The following is a 17,403-nucleotide window of genomic DNA, read 5'->3' as shown; positions in this document are numbered from 1 at the left end:
TCAGAAACCTCGTTTTTCAGCCTTTAAAGAGGAATTCAAACAATATATTACATCTCTCCAGAATTCAAAAAATAGAAAAGCCACTTTAACATCTTTCTGAGTTAAATTTTTATTTAGATATTTGCTTTTCGTTTTGTTTGTGCTTCCTATGTAACACCCTGGCATTATTGTCTTGTCTGTTTTGTTACTTATTTGTGTTAATTTTGCTATTTTGTAAACCCCTTTATTGTCAATAAAAGAGAAAAAAAAAGAAAGTGCTAATTTTCATTTAGAACAATCAATCCAAGCGGTGCACAGGTTGGTGTGTCGGGTTTTGCAGTCTCGGGCGACTGTGTGGTCTACGAGGAGTTTATGCTATTTATGCCGATGCCCTTCTGTGCCGTGCTCATGTATTCATCCATGTGCCCGCTTATCTTAGCCGCTATGATGCCGGACATGAGCTTCCATGTTGTAGAGAGACAGGTTATTGGCCGATAGTTGGATGGGACTGAACCCTTTGAGGGATTCAGTCCCATCCAGGGATCCTCTGGATCAGGATTGTGCGCCCTTCAGTTAACCATTCAGGGTGAGTCCCGTTTTGTAGCAGCTGATTATAACCATATATAAGTTTCAGATCATGGCACAAATTCTACAACACTTAAAGCAATTTTCAAATGATGACTTCATTTATGAGGATGAAAAACCTTACACACCAACCTGACCATTGGTGAATCAGATTCCACCCTCCCAGTTAGAGCCTGTTATTTTAGTTGATGATCATTCCAGACCTGCTAAGTCAGTGTTTCTCGACCCTGGTCTTCACCGCCCCCCTGCTCTGCATGTTTTAGATGTGCGTCTTTTTCAGAACAGCTGATTCAAATGAATGCATGACCATCAAGTGCTGCAGAAGGCTGTTAATCACCCAGAGATACAATTCAGGTGTGTGGCAGAAGGGAAATACCTAAAACATGCAGGACAGGGGGGCGGTGAGGACCAGGGTTGAGAAACACTGTGCTAAATCAAAATATCAACTCAACAGAAGGCAGGTTCCAAGACCTAAAGAACTAACACTCCATAAAAGACATGTAAAAACTGATGAAAAGGGTCTCAAAGACCTTAACCTGTATCGGAGCACAGTGAGAGCCTTGATCCATAAATGGAGAAAACATAAAACACTAAACTTATTATTCCACAAAGTGTTGAATGCATGTTATTTCAGCGGTTGCTACCTTATTTGTCAAGTTGTACTTCTTTAAGCAGAAATGTACTATTGCAAGTTTATTTGTTCTTGTTGTGGCTTCTATGACATTTCTCTGAAACGCATAATTTTTCTGCTGTGTTTTCAAGGTTTCTCAAGACTTACACAACAGAGCACACAGTCTGTCAGCTCAGGTAAATTCAGGATTATACGTTAAAGCATCTGCTAAACTGTTAACACGCACAAAATATAGTCTGTCAAAATGTGGCACAGGGACAAAAGTCTTACTCAATCCCACACATACAGCAACACCTGGTCATACTATGTAAATTTCAAGTTTTTAAATTCTTGTTTGAGGGGCTTCCAGTATCTGGAGAGTGTTCATCTTTTTCTCACTCTCTGGCTGTCTCTGTTATCTAGCTGCTGGGACTGCAGCTGAAGGTGATATGGCAGCTAATTAGCTGAATTATCAGTGACCCCGTTAACAAGCCCATCATTTAAAGCCGCACTTCTCCTCTGAGAGTCCAGCAGTCCTGCTTGGAGTCCCCAGAGTGGAGGCAAGGAAGAGAGTAAATGAGAGAATAAAGAGGAGAAAGACGGAATGACAGACATTGCTAAATTAAAGAAAAACAAAAAAACAAAATGGGGAAGCGGACAAAATACGTGATGGATGTGGAAATAAGAAGAAAAAAAAACACGTAGCACAATGAATCGGCTGCTGCTATGAACAGACGTGTGAACGACGTTTAATAATGCAGAAAGCAAACTTGGAGAATCTGTGGCAAAGCAGAGGAAACAGAGCAGTTTGTTGCTGATGGCTTAATCTGGGAGCGTTTTCCAGGGAAAAGAGCGATAGAGTAATGAATAAAGGATTTGTGTGCAAATGAGGATGGACAGCTGAGCTCCTCCTGTGCAGTTCTCACCTCTGTGTCTCAGAGAGCCCACAGCATACAGATGGCACTGCTAATTACACTGCAAAGTGAGAGGGTCAGCTCGTGCTTCCTCATGCTCCAGAATCAAAACTGAAATGATGCAATGTTAATGTTTGTGTCAGGATTCTTGCTAAATGCATCTCTGGCAGGTTTCCGTTTAGACGCAAAATGGCGTATTTACATCATGTAGTAGGAGAGGTGTGTTTTCATATGGCTGCTCTAGTTAAACCTCATTTTTTGTTGAAAAAGAACTAACTGTGGAAACCAACACAACATCACACTCACTATTGGTTATAATATAGAGATTGATTGATTGGGAACATGAGTGGGACGTATGGTACTAGCAAACCAGCTTAGTGTTGCAACTATAAGTATGGATAAACAAAAATCACATTGGTGTCATGATCCACACCTGTTTGTGCTTTGGCTGATTGAACTCGCTTGTTTACAGCTGATCCCTGTGGTATTTAAGGGTTTTTCTGCTTCACTGGTCTTGTTGTTCAGTTTGTCTTCATCCTTGGTGTTCCCTTGGAGGTGATTATTATGCAGTTTATTAAATTGTGAACTCTTCTCACATGTCCCGTTACCGCCACAAAACATGACCACATGACCAGACCAACCAAACGACAAGGTAACTGGGCTTGAAATGATCACGGTGTATGAATATTTCCATCATCAGCTGTCGAAGACCTCTCACTGGGCTGAGAGGAGGAGGAGCATTGATTGCCATTCAATAATGCCATTAGAAATGTCTATTAAGATTTGCTTCATTTAGCTATTATGTGATTACTTGACTAAATAAAACCAATTAATTGATGATAGCAAAGTAATTTAATTTTGTTGCAACCCTGAGTTTACTGTTCTGGATACATTACATTGCACATCATCCGTCATTGTGTAGTGTGTATGAATGACAACATTGTGTGCAAAAGGCTTTGCAGCAAAATGTACATCCATTTCAGATTTACGCAACACTGGTTATTTACTAGGAACTGCAAATTTCATTAACGTTTTCAATGGAAGAAATATTGTTGTTTTAAACGCATTTTCGTCTGGGTTCTGTGTACTGTGACTGTAAGCAAGGATTGCCTGTCAGTTTATGGCTGTTCATTACTAGCTTTTATTATAAAGTTTTACAACTCTGTTTTTCGGAGGAAGAAAGTCACACACACACACACACACAAATCAGTTTATCTTAGAAGGGCTTTTGAGTCTAGAAATAGTACTTGAAAAGTGACCAAAATAGATTACTGCAGCCACCAATGCCTGGAGTATCTGAGCATAAGCATATAAAGTCACCATACTGTTTTCTTATTCTTATTTATCAATCTTAGGGAGGCAGAAAGGAACCAACAGTTGAAATTTGTAACTAATTAGGACACAAGGAACAACAAAAGTATGTTTTTAAAGCACATTTGATTCAATTTTTGACTTTTCATAGGTGTGATCTAGTCATCAAATGAAACTTCTTAACAATGAAGGAACAGGTCATCAAAGAATATCAACAATCTATGAAATGTATGGAATAGTGCTCTCATATAAAATTATACTGTTTTTTTTTTTTACATAACGCATATGGACAGAGAGTTCTCGGCTGAAATCCATATTATAATAAATGATAAATAAATATTGTAGGCACAGAATAGATATACAAAATAATCAGAGAAACGTGGGGAGACTCGAGTTTTAATCAAAGATCAACACAGGTCTTGTTTTCAACAGCCATTTATTCTGGACATGTCTTTTTAAAGTCCCCAAAAATGCCGTCAGAACTAAAAAAGTAACACAAACCTAAATTAGTTCACAAAATTGGAGTATTTACATAAATAAAAGATACAAATAAAACAAAACCGTAACTCGTTAGCCGCAGTGACTCCAGAGGAATAAAGATAAAATCAGCTTCTTCAGCTAGATTGCCCCATGTGGCTCCAAGTGCGCAGACAATATTTTCCCCGGGCAACAGGGACGAAACAGAAGTTCCCCCTCACATTCGAATGTAACCAAAACCAATGAGCATCAACATAAAATTGCTAAAAACTATTACACACTTATAACTTAACATTTTGTATTAAATAAAATGTAACTACTGCCACCTTAAACCAAACAACAAAAACCGTAAACCAATTGCAGTGGCCTTGATGACGGCTACACAGACTAAAAAAGAGATGTTAGGAGGTATGAAGATTTAGTGCATCAGACTTCTTAACATATTACATAAAAAAAAAATACTATGTTGAAACAAATCCTGATATAACCTGTTACATGATTACTACATCACAGGAACCAACATTGGTTATGCTGAAAGGTGAAGTGAAGTTTCTGGGCCGTGTGAGTCGGTGGACGCTTGGGGCACTGCTGAGAAAGCTGCCACATGTGAAGCCGAGTCAGGCTTCATCAGTCAACGCCGCGGCTCCTGAACGCTACTGAGAGGTAGTTCTCCAATTTAAATTAAACTCACGCTGACTCCCATTTCCTTTCCAGCCCTGCTCGAGATTTCATCTGTATACCTAATGTCAACATTTTTTTTTTCTTATTTCTCTTACTTGTTTAGTTTTAATATATTTGAAACAGTCGAGTCCTTAGGAAATAACGGTGAATATTTGGTCATGAATGTTGTTTTTGTGAGCAAAGTTCAACAGGTACACCAGTTTGAACTTGGAACTGCCCAGTAAGGGGTATCTAATCAGAAATTCTGACGATTATTTTAGAATTTAAAGTATTGTTGTGACAATAAATGGAAAAATAAACTATTTTAGCTTTGACTGTGTGACTTTTTATGAACACAGAAAGGGAAATTTCTGGATTTTTGCCCATTGTAATTCTGGTGATGCAAAAATATTTGCTTATTAGTCTCAATCTAAAATAAAAGGCATTCATTTTTCACATAAATACACAAGTGAATACGGGTGAGGGATATTTAGTTCTGGTATCAAGACGGTCAAAAGGATAACAATAATCATCCTCAGGCAAAATAACATTTTATGTAATGATTCCAACAAACATAAGTGGGCAATTTGTAGAGTCAAAATCTCTGAGGAAGTCTCAAAAGTGAGACTTCCTCAGAGATTTGATTGATGACACAAGGAAAAGCCCACAGAAAAGAAAAAAAGTGAAACACTGAACCACTGCGGAATGAAAGTAGGCAACGTCTCAATCGCCGCATAGCTACTGTACATGGCCACACTCATAAAGTAAAGACAGATTAACAGTAGAAACCAGGAGCTGACTAAACGAAGAAAAAGGATAAAACCTGATTAAAATTTCCGTAAACTGGAAGTCGTTTATTGTCATTGAGTGCCTGAATAAACGTGAGGAACAACTAAACTTTGAAACAAGTGGATAAGTTATCGTATGTGACCTAATCATTAATATTTAGTGTTGATGTTTTTGTGTTCGAGTATTTCACTCTGAGTGATAATTAATCTACTGTCCTTTTTATCCTAATGAAGGCATTTTCACACCTGAGGAGTTTATTTAAAACCAGCTCTGGTTCATCGCTCCCTGTATGTTTAGTTTGTGTGAACGTGATCTTGGCTTTCGTACCAGAGTGCGGTCTAAAAGTGATTCATTTATGGTTTGAACGTGATCTGACACAGCTACAAAGGAATGCTGCTGGCTTCAATAAGGTTTGTGTTGCATTGTGGGATACATTCCAGTTGGTAAAGCGATAAAATCCGTAGTGATGCATCTTTTTCGTAAGTCATAAAGTTCTTTGAAGACAAAAGTTGTACGCGTTGACTCAGATCACTCGGTTTGAAATAGTAGCAAGAAGCAAACAAACAATTTAACTCTTTATGTTTTTATGTAGTTCAGAACAAAATGTCTACTTCCTGGATTTTCACTTTGTGCTCCTGCCTCGGATACATCTGACCGATACAACAGACTGTATTGACAAATTTTGGTTTGCCTAAAGTTTTCTCTGTGTGAAAAGAAACCGAACCACCAGAAAGAAACTCAAAGTAAACAAACTACAGGTGTGAAAATGCCCTAAGAGTACATCAACTATTCTTAGCTCCCCATCCTCAGTTTCTCTGTTTTTTCCCTCTGAATAAGGCAGAGGATGGGGTAATTATTTAAATTAAAAAACAACAATGGTTTGCAGTAATTCATTTTGCACCAGATGTCATAATTATAACACAATGATTCCTGAGTTCAGGAGCAAATTGACATCAGTTTACATTACCCACTGGCAAGCTCTGCAGTAAAAAGTCACACAGAGCTACCATTAAGACTAATCTAGAGTAAACACATGATTTATTAAAAAATCTGCAGCCTGATCTAATTTGCAAAGTTAGAAAAGAAAGTGCTGGTAAAGATGATTATTTATTAAGTCTGTGCCACTCAGAGGAAAGCTTAAAAGTCAAAAGTGAAATGAAACTCTTTCATAGTTCAGTGTCAATAAACGGCTCTGGTTCATTAGAGCTCTATTAAACTAATGTTTGACTAAAGTATTTGCATGGCACAGAACTGAGATTATAGCATAATTTATACACGCTGTAAAATAATACTTAGTTCTACGCAACCAGTCGTCTTTGTGGAAAGACTGGTATGCAAGTCCTTCAAAAGTTTTCATTTGTTGTTATGTCTTTGTCTTTTTCTTTTATCTCTATGTGGACCTTGAGTCTGTTGAATAAAATCCATCACTGCAAGGTTCTGATTTAAAATAAAGCCACCTCTTATAAAATGGCACACATTTTTATTGTCTCTTGACTAAATGCACTTGAAACCAAATATTTGTAAAATAGAGTCATACACATTTTCTTTATGAAATTATTTTTTTGTTTCCTTAGTACCAAAGAATGAGAAGGAAAGAAATGAATTGGCTTCTCAAAAACGAATATTGTTAGATTTAATAGAAAGAAGCTTCCCGTCCAGAGAACACCATCTCGACTCTTAAGTCGGAGGTGGCAGCATCATGCTGTGGGTTGTTTAACTACTTGAGACTATGTGTTGTCCAAAATATTATGCAAAGAACACTGTGGAAACAAAAATATCAACTTCTCAGACACTATCCAAACCTAAAGATTTAGGACAAACGGGTCTTGCAAATGGACACAGTGTTGGGTTATTTTGACATTTACGCTTTTTTTTGTTGTCTGTGTTTGAGCTCAGTTATGGTTTGTTTTCTCTTTCATTGATTTGATAAGGTCATCCTCTGTTTTTAATCCATCTTCTGATCAGTTTATTTTTAGCTAGTTTAGTTTATTCTTTGTGTTTTAGTGTTTATTCTTTATTCATTTTCGATTCCCCTGTGCCATCTCCCTTCCTCTTCGTTAACGTGCCTCAGCTGCACCCTGTTCATAATTAGTCCCGGAGCATCGTTTCAGTAATCAAACTCCCAGTATTTAACTTCTTGCCGATTCCTTCCATTTCCATCATGTCACCCGTCTCTGTCATTCCTTTGCTACCTGTATATTCCTTACGATTATTTCTTTAATTAAAACTTGATTTTGTCATTTACCTGTCGGTAAATTTTCACTTGCTTTTTGGTCCCGTTTCATCCACACACCTTCACACCAAGGTTCAAAGTATACCACCAAATCAGTTATGATGAGGCTTGAAGAGAATAAAGTAAATGTTTTACAATGGTCGTCACATAACAATTCAAGACAGATCTTTGGGAAGCCAAAATGGCCTTAAAATTTAACTCGGTGAGACGAGTTTTATCAGGAGCAATTGCCTAAAATTCCTACAAACTGTTATGAGAAGCTTGTTAGTCGCGCAGGATAAAAGTCATCCATATCTCGTAGAAATGCTAGTATGTTTCTGATTTAGGGAAATGCTCATCCTATCATTAATCAAATTAAATAATGTACTGTATGTAACCCCAACTGATACTTGGTCCGTCTTAAACGGTACAAAATCTACTCAAAACACTTAATAAATCTCAAAGCAGCAATTATCTTTTTAAACCAGGTTTGCAAACCTGAGATATCCCATCAAAGTGTATAAGGTTTTCTGGTGATTTTGAATTACTTCAGTCTTTGCCCTTGTCATTTCAGCTAATGTTCTGCGCATATAACATCTCGCTGTGAGGTGAAACCTTTGTGACATTCTGTCAAGCGCTAAGCTATATCAAAGGGGGTAATAATCGGGATTTGTCTATGTTGAGTTCACAGCACAGAAGCTGAAGTGATGGATCAGAACAAAGGGAGCAGCCATCCTTTCCTTCTCACGGCTGCAGATAGAGATGCGAGCAGCTTCCAACTGACCTCGAGTGTTTTGAGTCGGATGACGTGAAGTGGCAGCAGATTATCCTCTCCCGTCTATCAATTTAACACTTAGACACACAGAACGTGCATGCAGGCTGCGCACGCTGCATGTATGCAGCATTGTGCATAGATTGACACCACGTGGCTGCACCTGATGAAACCGTTTGAAATCCATTGTTAGCTGCACACTGGTGACGCTATGAAGGAACGCGACGGAGCAGGAGCATAAATGCGTAAACCGACACTAGTTAATTACGCAGCAGTTTTTACAGCTGGGATTTGAGGTTAATGTGAAGAAGAGCGGCTGCAGATTTAATTTAAACACACATCCAGAATCTGTTCAGTGTTTCTGTAGCTGTTGGAGTTTGTAGAAACACGATTGGATCGCACTCACAAAATCTAGATGACTTATTTCCATTCGCTTGCATCTTTGTAATTCACCTGAATTACAAATTCTCTCTTGGCTAATCTGAGTGTGACCTTTAAAAGTAACCACAGAGGTAATCTCTTAAACATGCATTTCCTATCATAAACACTGTTCAAATTTGACTTGATTTGTTTCAGTTGGTTTGATGTAACTGATCTTTTCATTTTGGCACAATATACTTCCAGTTCTGTTTTTTTGTTTGCTTTTTCTCCCCCTTTTAATCTTTTTTTTTTTTTTTTTTACTTTTTGTTTAAAGGCTAATTTAGACTCCTGATCTTAACATCTTTTACATTCAGATGAAATGACTAATGAACCACATTCACATTCTCAGTTACAAGCACCGATCAGGCATTTCAGTATCTTTCATCACATATGCAAGTTATTTCTATGTGAGTTACAACTGTTTTAGATTTGGGTTTTTTTTTAAGGAAAGCTTGCTTTGAAGTTGACTAAACATCCATCAAAATAGTATATATATATATATATATATATATATATATATATATATTATTTTTATTTATTTTTTTTTTGCCTGAACATGACCTGAGCCAGTAGTAGTTTTCCTATGTAAGCTTCAGTAAAAATACCACAGTTTCAAAGCACCAAGCAGGCAATTTTGTCTTTGTTTTCAGTGAGGGAAAAGTAACAGTGTAGGTGAGATGCTGTGCTTCTCTATGATTAGGGTTTTCCAAATCTTTTTCTGTGATCCAATCAAAAGGACTTTAAACAGCAGGAACAGTCTGATGAAAACTGTTTTTTAAACGGCAACTTGTTTTTAAAACCTCCACCTCACAATCTATGGAAATGTGATAAATTTGGATATATTTGTCTATTACACGTTTCACTTTTCCTGTAGATCACCAATGTTACTTTAACTTTAATTTATAAGAATACTTACAACGTTTCGCTGTAGTAACCCACACAACAGGCTATAGGAACAAAAACATTTTTGAAGACACAAAAAAACTGTACCATTTATTTCTCGTTATCACAATATGTCTGGTCGCAACATGCAAAGAACTGGTTTTAAAGAAGCTCTTTGTGATCATGTTAGCTGCTTCTCTGTGTACCGTGTAGTCAGGCTCAAAGCCTGCAGTACATTTGTTTATTTTTGAAGAGTATTTCCATTTCTTCTCTCGGGAGAAAGGGAAGACATGCAGCAAATGGTCCTGAAACTGGAAATCAAACCCACAACCTTCGCTTTGAAACTACAGCCTATGCACATGACTGTACGAGCGCTCCAACACCGAACGCAACTTAGATGTTCTTAGAAGGTAGAGATGCGGTAAGATGATCTAGTCATTAAGAAATAATAGCGAAGGTGCTTTATTTCCAAAAGCAGCAGATTGTGACCAGAAGCAAGTAACACTGTTGATGTAACATTCAGCAATATTACTGAATACCATATGGTCTGAAAACCACAATATTTCGACTAGTCAGTCATGGCATGAAGTGCTCTGCATGCGACTTGTAAAATCTTCAGTAGATTTGTAAAAAAAAAAAAAAAAAAAAAAAATTGTTTGCTTTAAAATCTCATTTTACGGTATTATTGTCTCAAACCCCTAATCTGTGCTGCGTTTAATTTTCTTTGCAACAACGTGCCTCGTTTAGAACTTGTAGATGATTTAGGATGCCAAGAGTATGAAACGACAACCCTTTTTTTGTCCTCCTGCTTAATTAGTCCCTTTCCTCCTTGCTATTCCCCACAGAGCATTACAAACATACCTATAGACACGCAGAGGCATGATAACACACACTTTACTGTGACCAGAAAGAGGTCAGACTTGTAATCTTGTATGCACATCTTGTCACGCACAAAATATCTTGTCTGACTATCAGAAGTAGTTTCCCGCACTGCTGCACTACCAACAGATGGCCATTACCATACTGAAGCAGCGCGCCGATGAAGTCGGGGGCCTCTCTCTTTTCAGCACTGCAGTATGATATATGTGCTTTCCCCTTTGCTTATCATCAAACACTTCTCCTTTGTATGAGTAAAATGAGATTTTTAAGACGTTCCAGTGTTAATGAACGGACCTAGCATTCAAGTGAGTTTGAGTGTTTTGCTTCAGCCACGCCTTTGCTGCTTTAAACTCCTTTTCAGCGCTTGCAGAAGTTTCATAAAGTGACGATCAAGCTCGCCGATGACCAAGGAGAACAAAACTGAGATACTGCAGTGTAGCTGCGAGCTCTGATGTAGGTAGGAGAAAGAAAAGCAAACTGGGAGATAGAAGACGGAAGAACCAAAAAGGCATTCACCTTCAGTCCTGCTTTCAGTGCAACCTAAGGAGATAACGCAGGTAATGCAAACAGAAAGGGCCGTATTAACTGCCTGTGAAGCCAAAGAAGATGGTCAGCAATGATTCTCAACATGTCTCCTAACATAAATCCTCCAAGGGAGCCACCGGCAGGCATAAAAGCAAAAAAAAAAAAAAAAGTCATGGGCGAATGTCCAGGCCACAGATGGCGCCATACACACAATGCACATAATGGTACATGTAAACGGCCTAGAGGAAACAGCATAAGCTCCATATGCATGCCTCTAAAATGTATCCCAAAACCTCTGAACCATTAAACTCGATGAAACTGTGTTATTTAACACCATTAAAATAAATTAGTTTTCATCTTGGGGAGTCTCGTCACAACATCTGTACCGTGGTACCGAGTTCCAAACCAGAACCAGATCCATACTCAAAATAGGAATTTTTCAAGAATATTCAGAAAGAAAAAACAATCGTGATGCTGCAAAAGATACTTTTTTAAAAATGCTTTTTACATATTTAATTGTGGAGGGTACTGTCTGATGCTTCAGACTTACTGAATTTGAGGTTGAAAATCCACTCACACCAGTGCCAGAAATTCAGACGTTTTATTTTTATTTCCCACATTTAAAAGTCTGCTGCAGCTGAAACTGTGGAGTGGAATGTCAAACTTGTTTGCTCTGTGATGTTTTTGGGTTTTTTTGTTGGTGTGGTTTGCATTCCGCTTGGTAAACATGTAATTTTTCTTTTTGCTTCCTTTATTCTTAGATTGTAGCACCAGATACATGCGGCTTAGGTCAGGGTTAGGTATTTGGCATTTTATGAAATCAAAGTGACACAATTGATCTTCAGCAGTAGGTTGAATGATCTCCTTTCTCACCTGTGCTGCATTCAGGAATCAAATACCTGGTATATTCACACTCCTCCCCGTTGTGCTCACGATACTTTCCCTTGTGTGTATTGTTCTGACTAAATTTTAAATAAATAAAATGAAAAACTTATTTTAATGTCATAACAGAACTGTGAAAGAGTATTTACTTCCTTAGCACACTTAGACACATGTTTATATTAAACAAAGAAAACCACAAATACAAAAAGCAAATAGTGAATGACACTAAAACAAAACCAGTTTATCAAAACCAACAACAATGTTTTTTCTATGAGAAAACAATTCCTTCATTTTTTATATCATAAATTAGCTGTGATAACATGTTTTTTGGTTGAGTTTCACTAGATCCCCCCCCAGGCCATATTACTTAAAAATGTCTAAGAAAAATGTCATGCAGAGATTTAAAAAAATAAAAAAACCTACTGAACCCTGAACCCAAACCAGAGCTTTCACTTGACATCATAAACAGCTAATCGTAACAGTCTCATTATTACAAACATAAGATTATTTCAGCTCAGTCTGAAGCCACACCATGACCTTCTGAAAAGTCTCGCTCACACTGTTACTTGTGGTCATGAATGCATGTAAAAAAAAAAAGTTTTCTGGGCGTCTGTAATACAACCATTTCTTATCACTGTATCATTTGCTGTAGATTAGCTTCATTGCTCATCAAAGTCGAGCAGTTTTGTGTAAATGGCATAAAAATAATAATCTAGATCATGTCAGCATACTACCACCGGCCTCTGTTCCCCCTCTTCCACAGCTCCCTGTCCGTGTTTCTGTGTGCCTGGCCATTAGACTTGTGAGTGGCCTCATGCTGTAAAATGCCATCCACTCTGATACGGCCGTGCTGAGGTCAGGTTGAACACGAACACAGCGCTGTGAGGCCACTCAGAATCACAAGAGAGCGGAGAGAGCCCAAGTGCTTGCTCCTCTGAGCTCTCCAGCAGATGGAATGGGACCACAGAGCGTTATAAGGCTTTCCCCAGTTTGCACATTTCACAAAGTTTAAATGGTACACAGCACCAGATTAATCAGTTTTACACAGAGTCATGTTTTTCCCCGCCACACTCCTCCTACAGACCATGAACTGATGTGGCAGCGCTATCACTTGTCATGCTGTTAGGATTTCATTTCAATTAGAAAATAAAAATGCAACAGCAAATTGCTGTTTAAGAGGGGAACAAAAAAAAAAAATCAGCAAGAAAAATACACTCACAGCTGTTTAATATAATAATGCATGCATCAAGCCGTACTCCGTCAAGCATGGCAGACTAATTTGTGTAGGCTGATTGTTCATGATACAAAACATTCTCTCAAAATGTATAAAAATTGCAAATAAGCGAGCTCGTCTGTGTGTGCATCTCTGGGATCGTTTGTACGACTGTTGTAGTGCAGGAGTCGCGGAGGCAGAGTTTTCAAGAGAGTCTGGTGAAATTAAGCCAGCGCAGAGAAAAGTAAAAAGAAGTCAACAATTAGCTGCCCTTACACCGCGGTGGTCGGTGCGCAAGAGTCAACCTCCAATTATACAAATGAAATTGAGCTTTAGTAATAGTCTACCACATCGGTGTGACAGAAGCAACAGTAATAAGAGGCAGGTCAGAGAAAGGAAAAAAACCGGCTATACTCATGTCTCAAAAGCCAATAAGCCTCGAATCCCATTTGATGCATTTCTAATTGCTACTGTTCTCTGCTATACTTTGAAATCCAACTGCTTAATCATAGCACCTTCCTCTCTGCTACCAGCCAGGCTGTAATTCTTTCCTGAGAAAAAATTATGCTCATGGCTAAAAAAAAAAACAACAAAAAAAAAAAAACACACTCCGGGTTTTGCTATTGTTGCCTCTGCTTCTCCGAAACCCGCAGCCTTCCCCTCTGGATTATGTGAAGGTTTCACGTTAAGGTCTCAGCTTCCTAAAGGGGAGGTGGGGGGGACAGCAGTATTATGTAAAATAGACTTTGAGCTTTACATCATGCTGTAACGTTATTCCTTCATCCAACACATTCTTGGAGTGTTGCTTTAATTCCTTCATGCATGTTTGAGAAATTCTTGACTCTCCCACTCTAACCATTTGGGGGGTGTGCCTAAGCGTTTGCTTTCTCAAAGCTCCTCCGAGGCGCTGCAGTCTCAGAGTATCCCTCTCCCAAGCCTTCCTCACTCAGCTCCTCCAGACTAGTGGCAGCAGCAATTAGCAAACGCCTGGTGGAACTGCAAGTCTGCTAAGCTCATCACAATAACTACTAGAAATAATGTTAACGGCTTAATGAAACGCATTATTGTGAGGCTGTGTCAGAGTAGGGGCTTCTTAAAGAGACAGGACAATTTCAAGGTGTCAGTTTACAAAGTCAGATTTCTTTAGTCATGTTGAATATATGCAACACTTTTATAACAACTGGAGATAATATAGTGACCTGAAAATGCCACAAAATGGGACAATGTGTTTGGAAAATGCATGCATTACCCCTTTAAGTCTGTAACACCTTGATGCTGTGTAACCCTCCTTTAAGAGTGTTTTTATCTCTTTTTGCATATTTACATTCCATCTATTAATGCAACACTTGATTACTTGCCTGCAAACCCCCTTGACAAATCAATAATTAAAAAGCTGTATAGGATGTTATCGAGTTAATATTCAGGCCAATGTCTTCCTAAGTCTTCAGGGATGCACATGCTTACGTTCTCCTTACAAGCTCCCAACAACAGTCCTCCAGCCTCCATTTTTTATTCATGTGCAACTTTTAGAAGCACTTGTTTGCTTCAAAAGCAAGTCAGAGCAGCTTCCAAAAGACAAAAACCATAACATTTCTAAAGGAAATATTTGCTGGCGTGCACAACCCACTTACATCAAATTTCTGTTTTCCGTCTCATCTTCATTTCCCAATTTGCTTTTGTAAAACCTCCTTTAGTATTCTGCAATCGCTTGCAATACCAAACATCCCGTGTGCTCGTATGGTTTCTGCTACATGCCCCGCACATATTTCAGCAAATGAATTCAGTTTTAAAGCTTTAATTTAATTTGAAACAGATGTACGGAGAGCCCGGAAAAAGCAATAACAATAATTAAAGTGAACAGTAAAGCCGAGAAGTGAAGAAAAGCAAAAACATAATGGACTGAAAGATCCTGAGACTGTGAAATCATTCATGTAGACAGGCACAGGATATTGAAATATTGATGTATTTGACATAAAAACACGTTTTGTGAGAGACACACTCTGGATTTTCCTAATAACCAGCTGCTAGAAACTGCAGCCGTCGCAGTCCCTTTATTTGCATGTCGTCATAGCCACAGGGCCGTGCACGTTGATGTTCGTCTGTCTTTTTACCTTCTGATTGCAGGGTGTGACCGGCAGGTGCGTTCTTTCAACAGGAGCTCATCAAATCCGATCAGGAGACGTGGATTCCCTGGGGGAAATCCCAGATGCTTTTACTCTCACAGGCGGTAATCAGGTCTACCAACTCTTTGCTTTTACATTTCCTCAATGATTTCTGTGCTTTTATTATCTCAGTTGACTAATTCCAACTTTGTGTTTTGTGTTATTCAGTCAGGATCTCCCCACAACAACCCACCATTACTCACCCACAAGTCTGTCTGTCCTCCAATGCTTGACCAGCTCATGAAACTCCTCCTGGAACAAAGAAACAGGACATTTCTAACCAAGCCAACCACCTCACCCTCATTTCATAACCACATCTCAACCCCATTTCCATTTCCCATATTTCACCACCTCAGAGTTATTCTTTGGCGTCAGTAATTATTGGGGACATGACATGCTGGCTATGACCGCAGCAGCTGGAAGGCCCATATGGAGGGACGTTCCTGTTACCTTTTTGGGCCTGGCTCGACTCCGCCACAGGAGCCAGCGTTCAACCATGAGTGACCCGATCAGGTCACTGCATTTTCCTCGTAAGCCTTACTTTTAACTGTTTGCTGCCATTTTCTTAATCTTTCCTACTGAAGAAGCTTTTGTCTGCGACTCTTACGACTTGCGTTGCATTTGCTTCTCCCAATAATTGTAACCAAATGTGTTATTCCTCCCGAGCAATTTCTCCTGCGCTGTTGTTAAGAGATGATTAGCATAATTTACTTCACCTGTGATTAGTCATTATGATCCCACCTGCTTTCCCTTCCACACCTGATCGGGTCACTCACGGTTGCATGTTTCCGTCACTTCTCATTATCAGGACAGCAGAAGCAAAGAGTCCAAATGTAGTCACTGATCAGCTTGTGTAACCCAAGGATGCAGCAATCATCTGCTGACACCGGTAGATAATTCAGCACACTTTGCAGCAAAAGCCCTGAAATGGTTTGCCGAGAGGCGCTGAATTAACTAAAGTGGAAATTACATAGCAACAGGTTTTATTGCGACTTTAATGGCACAGCCGACGGCAGCTGGGCAAAAACGGTGACGTTCCCGTCTCCCTCTGCATGATCTCCGTTTCCTTGAATGATCTAACATATATATATTTAAAGAGGCAGACACTTTTGAGGGCAGGATCCTTCTTTAACATGGCCACAGAATTCAGTTACAGCCACCGACTTTTGCTTTGAGGCACGGAAATAAATATGTGTACAATGAGTTGTACTCTGCAGTGCATAGCACATGCAGTATTTGTAAAAACAAAAAAAAGTAGTTACAATCGTGATTAACTGCTTTAATTATGTGTCACTACTTGACTCTAACCAATCAATTCTGAGAACAATTTAAATGTAAAACCCTGTGTTCACTTATACGGTATCAAAACTTTTTAAAAAGTCCACATGATTCTGGATCATACTTCCTTCAATTAAATATTTACTGCATATTTGAAATGGAGCAAATTATTATTTTTTTTTAAAAAAACCATTAAAACAGGTTTATTTCAAAAATATTTTTAAGATAACTGATTAATTGAACTTAGTTGTTTCTGTTCTCAAGAGGCACAAACTGTGATTTTCCTCATTTGAATTTGACAAAGATGTGCAGTCCTGTAAAAGAGGCACATGAGAAGTAAAATACACGCTAACAATGACGAGAGAAAATCAATTTGTCTACTTGACTTTTCTGTTTGTTAGGGGGTTTTTTTTATGGCAATGACACATTTGTATAATCAAAATCACTGAATTTAAGCATTATGCACGGCAGGAGTCCGGTGTGAAGTCCGCGCTTCATCGGTAAAGAACTGAAAACGAGGGACTTGGAAGTTTGACGCTGTCAATGGACATATTTTTCTTTTTCTTTTATCTCTTTGCACTTTTGTGCAGCTGAAAACGATGCCTAATGTTTCATAATGAGATCAAAGCTGACTTCAGAACAATATGCAGCCATGACAGGAAAACAGGTGTTTGGAGACACGGTGACATGTCAGAAAAGGACAAACATTGTCCTGACAGCCACGAACAGCTGGTCTGTGCTGCGACACCTGTGTGCCCACCCAGCATTGTGTAGGATCTCTTCGCTACAACCTTCACTCAGGCTTTGACAAATGAACCAAAGTCATTACTGTTTACCATAGTTTTTTACCTG

At 38.7% G+C, this 17,403-nt stretch overlaps 1 long non-coding RNA gene across 1 annotated transcript; it reads left to right on the top strand.

The window, feature by feature from the left end:
* Nucleotides 1-2,603: 2,603 nt before the first annotated feature.
* LOC103140387 (uncharacterized) lies at nucleotides 2,604-15,717 on the top strand. Its single transcript, XR_476495.2, has 4 exons — nucleotides 2,604-2,740; nucleotides 4,390-4,539; nucleotides 15,236-15,346; nucleotides 15,442-15,717. It is a non-coding gene; the product is annotated as an uncharacterized LOC103140387 (long non-coding RNA).
* Nucleotides 15,718-17,403: the final 1,686 nt, after the last annotated feature.

Source organism: Poecilia formosa, unplaced genomic scaffold (assembly GCF_000485575.1).
Source record: "Poecilia formosa unplaced genomic scaffold, Poecilia_formosa-5.1.2 Scaffold70, whole genome shotgun sequence".
Classification (NCBI taxonomy): Eukaryota; Metazoa; Chordata; class Actinopteri; order Cyprinodontiformes; family Poeciliidae; genus Poecilia; species Poecilia formosa.
The sequence above is the reverse complement of the archived record's forward strand: the minus strand, read 5'-3'. Positions and strand labels throughout refer to the sequence as shown.